This window comes from Neodiprion fabricii, chromosome 1 (genome assembly GCF_021155785.1).
Source record: "Neodiprion fabricii isolate iyNeoFabr1 chromosome 1, iyNeoFabr1.1, whole genome shotgun sequence".
In the NCBI taxonomy this organism is placed as follows: Eukaryota; Metazoa; Arthropoda; class Insecta; order Hymenoptera; family Diprionidae; genus Neodiprion; species Neodiprion fabricii.
The window spans coordinates 40,061,936-40,070,465 of record NC_060239.1 but is presented as its reverse complement, the minus strand read 5'-3'; positions in this window follow the sequence as shown (position 1 = coordinate 40,070,465).

Genomic DNA, 8,530 nt, shown 5'->3' with positions numbered 1-8,530 from the left:
TGTCTTTAAGCTCATAGCTACAAGTGCTACAAGTGGCAATAAGTAACAATTTATTGAGAGAATTGCAGCAGAAGAGCAATAACACAGATCTGCAAAAAAATTATTGCAGTATTCTTGCAAAACACGAGGTGTTTGCATAAAAAAGCATAGCAGTAATGAAAAAAACCACCATTTCATTACAACGAACTAAACAACACTTCTTACAAAATTAAACAAATAATTTCTTTACGAAATGTATTTAACATTCCGTGTTCATTCTTTTCACTTATGAAACCTTTTCTTCATCTCTTTGATACACCTCCGGACACGCTTCCGCTTTCCATTCGCCGTTTCTCAGTTTGTATTTATTCTTGAGTCTCGCTCTAACGCGTATTAAATGGAAGTAAGAAATCCCTTTTGCGTAGAATTTTTAGAATAAAGAATATGATAACAGATTTCGAATTAAACGGGGATTCCACTCCAAATGAAACTGCAAGCACGAGTTCGAGAAAAAACCTGACGTGATGTAACTTTTTGAGTATTTTTCCGGGTTTCAGTGAGTGGCAATCTATGAGTAGCGGTATAAAAAACCTGTGCAGTTTTTTGTTGCACTCCTGTATAATTCTAGGGTGCAGAACGGGGCAGGCCTTTCGCCTCAAGATCGAATGAAATTACTCGCGTATCTAACGGGGATAGCGTCCGAAGGGGGTTGCGATATCCGCACCACTAATCAATTTGAAAAATCTAATTATCCAAATGGACCCACAGGCAAGTCGTGGCGACACACGATTCGGTATACAGAGACCTACGTCCATTCCCAGCTACTCGTCTAGTTCTGATTATCGGGAATTTGTCAATTGCGGTACCGGCATCGCCGACCCCCGGCATTCCCCGCGGTAAGACCTCGCAAGAACGAACCACCGTCATTCAAACATCACCCGGGTGATATTTACTCCTAACGCTTCACCTCACGATCGACTGTCTCGCTGCCGAAACTCCGAAGGGGTACAAAAGCGTAGCACCCCGTATATAGTGGTCCAAAACGGGGTAAGATGTTTAAGAAATGGCTAGGGAAAGACCGTCTGCGCCGAATTTGATGTTTTTTGTTTGTTTTTTTAATAAAAAGATCGGAAAATTTACAACAGATCGTCGGAGGCCGTTTCGTAAAAACAAAAACATCTCATTTTCCTCATCCTCGACCCCATTTTCGAAACAATGGCAGTTTGAATTGACCCTGAAATAAAATTTATTCAGAAATTGTCAAATTCTGACCTCAGATTAGTGATCAGCGACCCGTAAAATCTGCGAATAACAAAATTCAGGCCAAAATATTGAGTAGAAAAATGTGTGACTCAAAAGACTGATTCAACCTGTCATTTTCTTTTATCGAAAATGAGGTCGAGGTTAAGGATCTTTCTATTTTGAAACGGCCTCCGACAATCTGTCGTACATCTTCCGACATTTTTATAAAAAAAACTTGCGATTCGTCGCAGATGGCCGTTCTCTAACCATTTGTGAAACAACTTACCGCGTTTTGGACCACTGTGCGCACCGGCGGCGTAGTAAGGGACGAAACCGAAATCTTTATTCCGATCGTAAGAATACCCGGGAGCGAAATTACTCGAGTAATTTTGAAGCCTCCTGTAGCAGGTCCGCCCTGGAAAGATCTCGCCGGATTTCTTCGACGCGCCTTGCTTGGCTCGTCAATCGTGTGGCGCCCTGGCGCTACGAGGGCGCCACGGGTGATTGATGGCCCTTGCACCATTGCCCAGGGCTGCACCAAGGGGTTCGTTCCAAAGAGCATATCGTGTATCGGCAACCGAGTCCCGAGAACCCCGGGACTCCGGAGGGGTTCCGGATTTTTCCTGTTTTGGCTTTGTGAAGCCCGGTTCCCTTCAAATTCCAAATGCTTGATCCTTCGTCCGAATGGCAGGGGATTCCGTTGCGACGTGATCTTCGGTGAGGAAATTTGAGAGAACGAGCGCTAAACTCCAAGTACCTACATCTCTTCGCAATGCGACGACTTACCTCGAGTTCAAGCTTACGTAATTCGACAATCGTACACTATTTTTCGGTAATCGCATCATCCTTAGCTCCAATTAATCTCGTACTGTATTTTATAATCCTCGTGGTGATTCTACAGGCTTTCATAAAATTAGCTTTTTCTTTTTTTTTTTATTTCAAGTCGTTAGGTAATTTATTCGGATTATTGCAAGTAACGTTAACTCCGACAGTTCCGATAATGTCTACTCGGAATAAAGAGGATTGCAAAAATTTCTTCGCATGTCAGAATTTTCGTAGCTCAGGTGCGTAATGGCAGGAAATATTTTAGTACGTAAGTCTAGGGTAAGCGCGCTCCGTGTCAGGGGGTGAATTTCTACTTTTGAAGTCACGAATGTACGCAATTATTACAAAGGTCCGATTCACCGCTGAAGCTGAAAATGAAATGTGTTGCGGAATGACAGACGTTCGTCTATCGTCGTTCCGCTTTCCTGCCCTGGGAAAATTTCAATTGGATTGAGCAACGTCTCGATTAATTTCCTAATCGGTATCAGGTAAAGGTGTATACATTTAGTTCCGGGTAACGTTTCGCTTTCGTTTCTACCGTTGTTCCGCGCAGATCCGCTGTACGAAACGTCTGGGAGTGAAACACTTCAGAAAATAAAAAACAGACAGTTCCTTTGTCCAGTCCTGTACAGAACTATAGCGATTCATTTACCAGCTTTCTGGTCTCTACCCTTCTGATTCCAGTTTAGATAACTACAAGAATAGATGTAAAGTCAAACTCGGCGCCAGGCGAGGCAAAATCTGGGACTTGCAACGGTGGCGTGTATCGAGGCACAAAAGGAAAAAAGTGAGCCGAAGCGCCGGCACGAGCTTCGTGGATTTCTATTGCAAGTTGAAGTTGATACGATTGGGTAAGCTTGCGGCACCCCGGAGCTTTCTCTGGAATCTAGAAAAAAACGGCCCAACAGGTTTCACGTCAATCAAGTTCCAGGTGACTGGGATTAACGTCGTTTAGAACGGTGAAGTCGTAAATACGGCCTGTTTCGAACGAAGGTGAAGCAATCGTTGGCGTTGTTAGGTTTAGTCGGTCATCGAAGGGTGTGTCGTTTACACCGTTCCCAATCTGGCTCCCTCTAACCCAATCCTAATTTGATCGCCCACGTGCCGACCGAATATCTTGACAAATTGAACAGGTGCTGCATGAGGAATTAAACTTGCCCGAATTCAAATCGAAGTTCACGTTTCTCCGTTATCGCTGCGCTGCGTGCAGAAGAACGAAATTTGCACTGTAAACACAACGAAATTGGTTCTGACCAGTTGACGGACGACGCGAAACCCGAATTTGTACATCCGGTTGCCTTGAACTGGTCGGAATCAATCTCGTTGCGAGTACGTGTATGCAAAAAATGTTTCTGGAGGAGAAAAAAAATTTTTGTTCAACTGGCTGAATGTCCGTCTTTCCGACCTTCGTCACCTTCCACCAATACTGCGTTATATAACTTCATACTCGGTGTGACAACAAAGATGAGAATTGACGAAGAAGCAGCAAGACAGGAGTGCAAAGAAACACGTGTAACAATAGGGTGGTTCTTATTCAAGGTGTTGACGAATTTTTGCCACCCCATCCCCTAAACCGACTTCAAATAATTCAGAAACAGTTATCCAATTTTTCAGATTTTTATCTCAACTCCAAGATACTCCGTATTGTGATCGAAGTTTCTTACGGAAATAACACGGTGAAAACTTTTTTTCTCAGTATATATTTTATTCTAAAAGTGATAAAGCTCCAAAAACCTGTAACTGCGAGGTTTTAGTGGGCATTATTGCTACTGTCTGAAAAAAACTAGACATCGTCATACCAGGCAGTTTAGACGAATTGCACTAAATAAAAGGAAAGGTCAGATTTTGAGGGCGTTCAATTCGTCGAGATTGCCTGGTTGCATGATAATGTGAATTTGTTTTCAGATAGTGGAATTTAAGCCTACCAAAACCTCCCAGTTAAAGATTTTTTGAAACATCATTACACTTACAATAAAATATGTACTGACGACGAGAAAAAAAGTTTACCCCATGTTATTTCCGTAAGAAACTGCGATCACAAAGCGGACTACCTTAGAGTTGAGGTATGAATGTGAAAAAAATCAGGCGATTGGTTTTCAATTATTTGAAGTTGATTTGGGGGGTGGGGCGGAAAAAATTCGTCGACATCCTAAGTAAGGACGATCCTAGTGTAATGTAAGCAGGTACGCAGATACGAAGGCAGCTCGTACGCAAGCGTAACAGGGTGCACGCAAAGACACTCCGGCCTCGGGGCGTGCGTAAAGGCCTGCCTGTATGGCTGAGCCGTGGGACCGAAGGAGGTAGAGATACCTACGGGGTGTAACTATCTATAGGTAGAGAATTTGTGCGAGCGGCTGCACGAGGTTCGTTATGAATGGACCACGTCAGTTGACGTTAATCTGGCACTTCATCTCTGTCGCCTCCCTCCACCTCCCTCGCTGTCGTCCACGCGCTCGGCCTCCCTCCCTCCCGCCCTCCCGCCCCCGCCCCGCGCCCTTCGCAACCCCCGACGAACGACTCACCCCTAACCAATTGTTTTATCGAAAAAAATAAACCACCTGCCCGAAAACTGGACAGAAATTTTTTGTTTTCGAGGGATTTCGACCACCGCGCGTTTGGGGCTGGATCCATTTTACCCGATGCTAGGATCAAACCCGGCGGCTATTTTTCCATGGTTCTGTACAACACGCAACGTCGCATTGTAGGCCACATATAGGCAACACATGTATAATACCCTGCATAAACATATCGTAGCGCACAATGCGGAGTCCGCGTGGCCTGCAGAGTGTACGAAGTTCGTACCAGTCATGCTGCGACTCGTAATTGCGTTACATGCATGTAGGTCACGCGCGAACAGGTTGAATATATGACACTTACGGTGGGGGATATGTTGAGCCAAATTACCGAATTCAAAGTATAAAGGTTCGGTATAAATTCACGATAACTGTGTTACAACGACCATGTCATTTGGTAATAGAGCCTGTACCTACTATACCATAGGTATATGGAAACGTAGCTATATTTTAGCGATGCAACTTATGTAAATTTCTAAGTATCCGCAAATGCGAACGCGGATGCCAATATTTGTCATCGATATTCGCGAATGGGAATATATATTTTTAAATCTGGCGCCACTTCTCTGTTGCTGAAGGTCGACAATTGATTGGCTGACAGGTACACCGTGCAAGTCTCTCGCACGCATTAGAGCCGTTTGCATCTTATTCCGGAAATTACCGAGCTGATCCCGACCCGGACGATTGTTTGTTTGATTATTCAACGACAAATTGATAACCGAAACAAATCAATTTTCAGGCTAGAGTGTGATTCGAACGTGCGGACAAACTTTTGTAATAAAAGTTCATTATCAAACGCACGTTTTTTCTCTTATTTGTTATTATTTTTACAATTTTCGTAAGAAAAATATGAACCACTCGTGACAGCCGCATTCGCAAAATATTCGCACGATTTTCGCGAATGCGGGTGCGAATGCGAATGTACAAGAAATATGCAAGTATTCGCGAATGCGAATATTCATCACATCACTATTACCAAGGGTCTTCGAACATCGTTTGGAAGTTACTCACAATCAGTGAGTGAAAAATTCGACTATCCGAAAGTCGATATTGAAGGAAGGCATTGCAAGAAATCGCATTCTTCTTTATCGTGAATCCAAAAATCCTAGCTCGAAAAGTGTGGAGCTTTGAGGATTTGCTTCGTCGAAACTTCGACCCGGGTTAAAGCACGAAACCGCGTCTTGGAGTCAAGTGGGCATTCAAACCAGGCTTACACAGAGCTTGCGGCCAGGGTCACACTGTTACAGAGCTTAGTCACTTCTCCGTTGTCTCTTTTTTTTTAACCGATTTGCGATATGAAACGACTCGCCCCTGCCGATGGTGTTTCCAGTACGGTGCCTCTAGTTTATCAATTACAGAAATATACAGTACCGGGGGTTTTTCACAGATCCAGCGTAAATGTCCATATCCACTTGGATTTATTTCTTACGTATTCTTATAAAAAATGTTCACTGATAAAAATATGGAAAACAGGAAAGAGAGCAAGAAGATGAAGGAGTGGGAAACGAGGATAAACAAGAACCACCGGAAGATGAGCGAAATCAACTTTTGCATATTTTCTTTCGGGCGTATTCTTCGATCGTGATCATTGAAGCAAGCATGAAAGAAGGATGAAAGCAAAATGAATTCCATCCAACATTTTTATCCACGTATAAGATATGAAAAAATTTGTATTTTTCTCACTCCAACGGGTAACGGTATTTTTCCGATTAGATTTTCATACAATCGTAAATTTGGACGACTAAGATCCTGGCTTTCGGCCTGCTTATCATAGATAGGATATTTAATTTATTCCACGAACGATTAACATCTCGTTGCAGGAGCTGCGCCGAATTATGCCTACACTCGGCGGTAGCGAATCGATATCAACTCGAACCGTCCTGCGCCTACAACCGTCTATACCGCCTACCTATACCTACGTACTATGCAATGGTGTACAGGCCGTATACGAGCCGGTTGTGCGAGACACGCACAGGTACTTCTGCGGTGTACGTAGTACAGAAGAATATGCCACGATTATCGATCAAAATTTCGTTGTCTTATTTTAGTAACAAATAGTGTTACACTACGGATCAAGTGAAATTCTTGGAAGCACCGTTCCTTCCGTAGGAATTCAAACGGTGAAAGACACGATTGAACTTTCGATTTTTGTTGCAAGCATCATCGCAAGGCGCCGCACAAGTACTCGTGACGATGTTTTGAAACTGACGAATACCGCGAGGAGTCTTTGTTTTAAACTTTGGAATACATTCGGCATACGGGCAGCGCGTATAAGTTAAACAAACGGCGAATAAATTTCCATGCGAATGTCACGCTATTGAGTATTGATTCAATTTAATTTTTGCCCACCAGCCGGGAAACGGTTTGCGTCTTGAACGCGGGAGACGGAAAATACCTTGTATTATTCACTATGGAAAAACGTGAACCACACCGAGATCGGACCAAGTTCCCCGTGAGAAGCCTTCGAACGCGCTCCCTCCAAGACGTCCCGTCGTCGCATGTACTTGGCGTACAATGCCCGAAGACAAACGCGCGTCACGTGACACGTTCACTTCTCCGAGTACAGGAGATGATTGGGGTGCGAGGAAGCATTCGGGCGGACGCATATCTCACTTTCGGATAGTTAACGGAGCCTCCGGGGACAGCCCCGTTGGAAGAAGCTGACCGGTAACGTCCGCGGGGTCAACGTCGAGGGCGTCCGTCGGTGTTCCTGGCCATTATGGTTCCTACCTGGTACCCGTGCCCGTGCCGGCCCACCCAGGGAAGCTTTCATCCTAGGACAAGCTCTTTCCGCGCCCGAGTTTAATATCGCAGTATTCCCTTTATTTCGAGGAGGGTGCAGAGCGTCGGATCCCCTTTAATCCAAATAAACCATACGTACGACCGGCCGAGTAAGAAATGACCCGGTGCCTATCTTCGTCGCTGATGCACGACCGCGGCGCGTTCCGCACCGACCCGAAACTGGCGGCGCGGCAAGGTGGGCGGGAGCGGCGACGCGGAGCGTTTAAAACCGCGCGGAAACGCCGCAACGCGAAGGGGATTGAAGGGAACGTTCGCACCCCGATCGGACGAAACTTTCCAAGCGGAGGATGTTTGTCCTGCGAGTGGCGGAAGTTATGTCACAGCGAGGATGGTTCGAGCGGCGATAACTCCCTTCTCGATTCCTTGAAATAGATAAATTTTCTCTGAGAAGATCGCGACGCCGCCGGGCCAGCCGCCCTACGTGAAACGGCCTCCGATAAGGCCCCGCCCAAAATTGTGAAAAATTTTTCGGCAAAGATGGTTGGGCAGAAGCTCTGACGCCCCGCGGTTGTCGAGGGTTGGCGAGGCTTGGCGAGGGTTTCTGCCGGCAGGGGGCGGCGCAGGATGGCTGGAGACGCGGGGGCGCCCAGCCCAGGACGTCCTGTGACGCATTCAATTGAAAATCTCAAGGCACCCTCCTGTACCGCGCCTCGGGATAACGTATACCCCGTTCGCGATTACTGTCGACCGCTTCCACCCTGCAGTCGTACCTTGGGTATGAGAGGTACGTGCACCTGCCGCCCGTTACGAGTGATACGCGAGAAGGAGGGAAAACTCGATGCACGGAAACTACGCGCGATGTTAGAAAAATTTAACCAAACGTAATGTCCCGACACGTCGACGCAATATTTGGTTATTTATTTTTTTTTTGTTACTTTCTGTTGGCGAATGTGACAATAATTTTTGTAATTTTAATGCCTAAATTGTCACATCGACATTTAATTTGTAATTTGTACTTTTTCTTGGAGTGAGTAATACATTATAAAATGGCTCAGTCGGACCAAAAATATTAGTGAGCCCGCTGGAACATTTTTTTTACTAACCGTGCACCAGAGTTCTACCTGGTCAGTTTTCTCCGCTATTATTCTTGGACGACGGGAGTTTTCTGT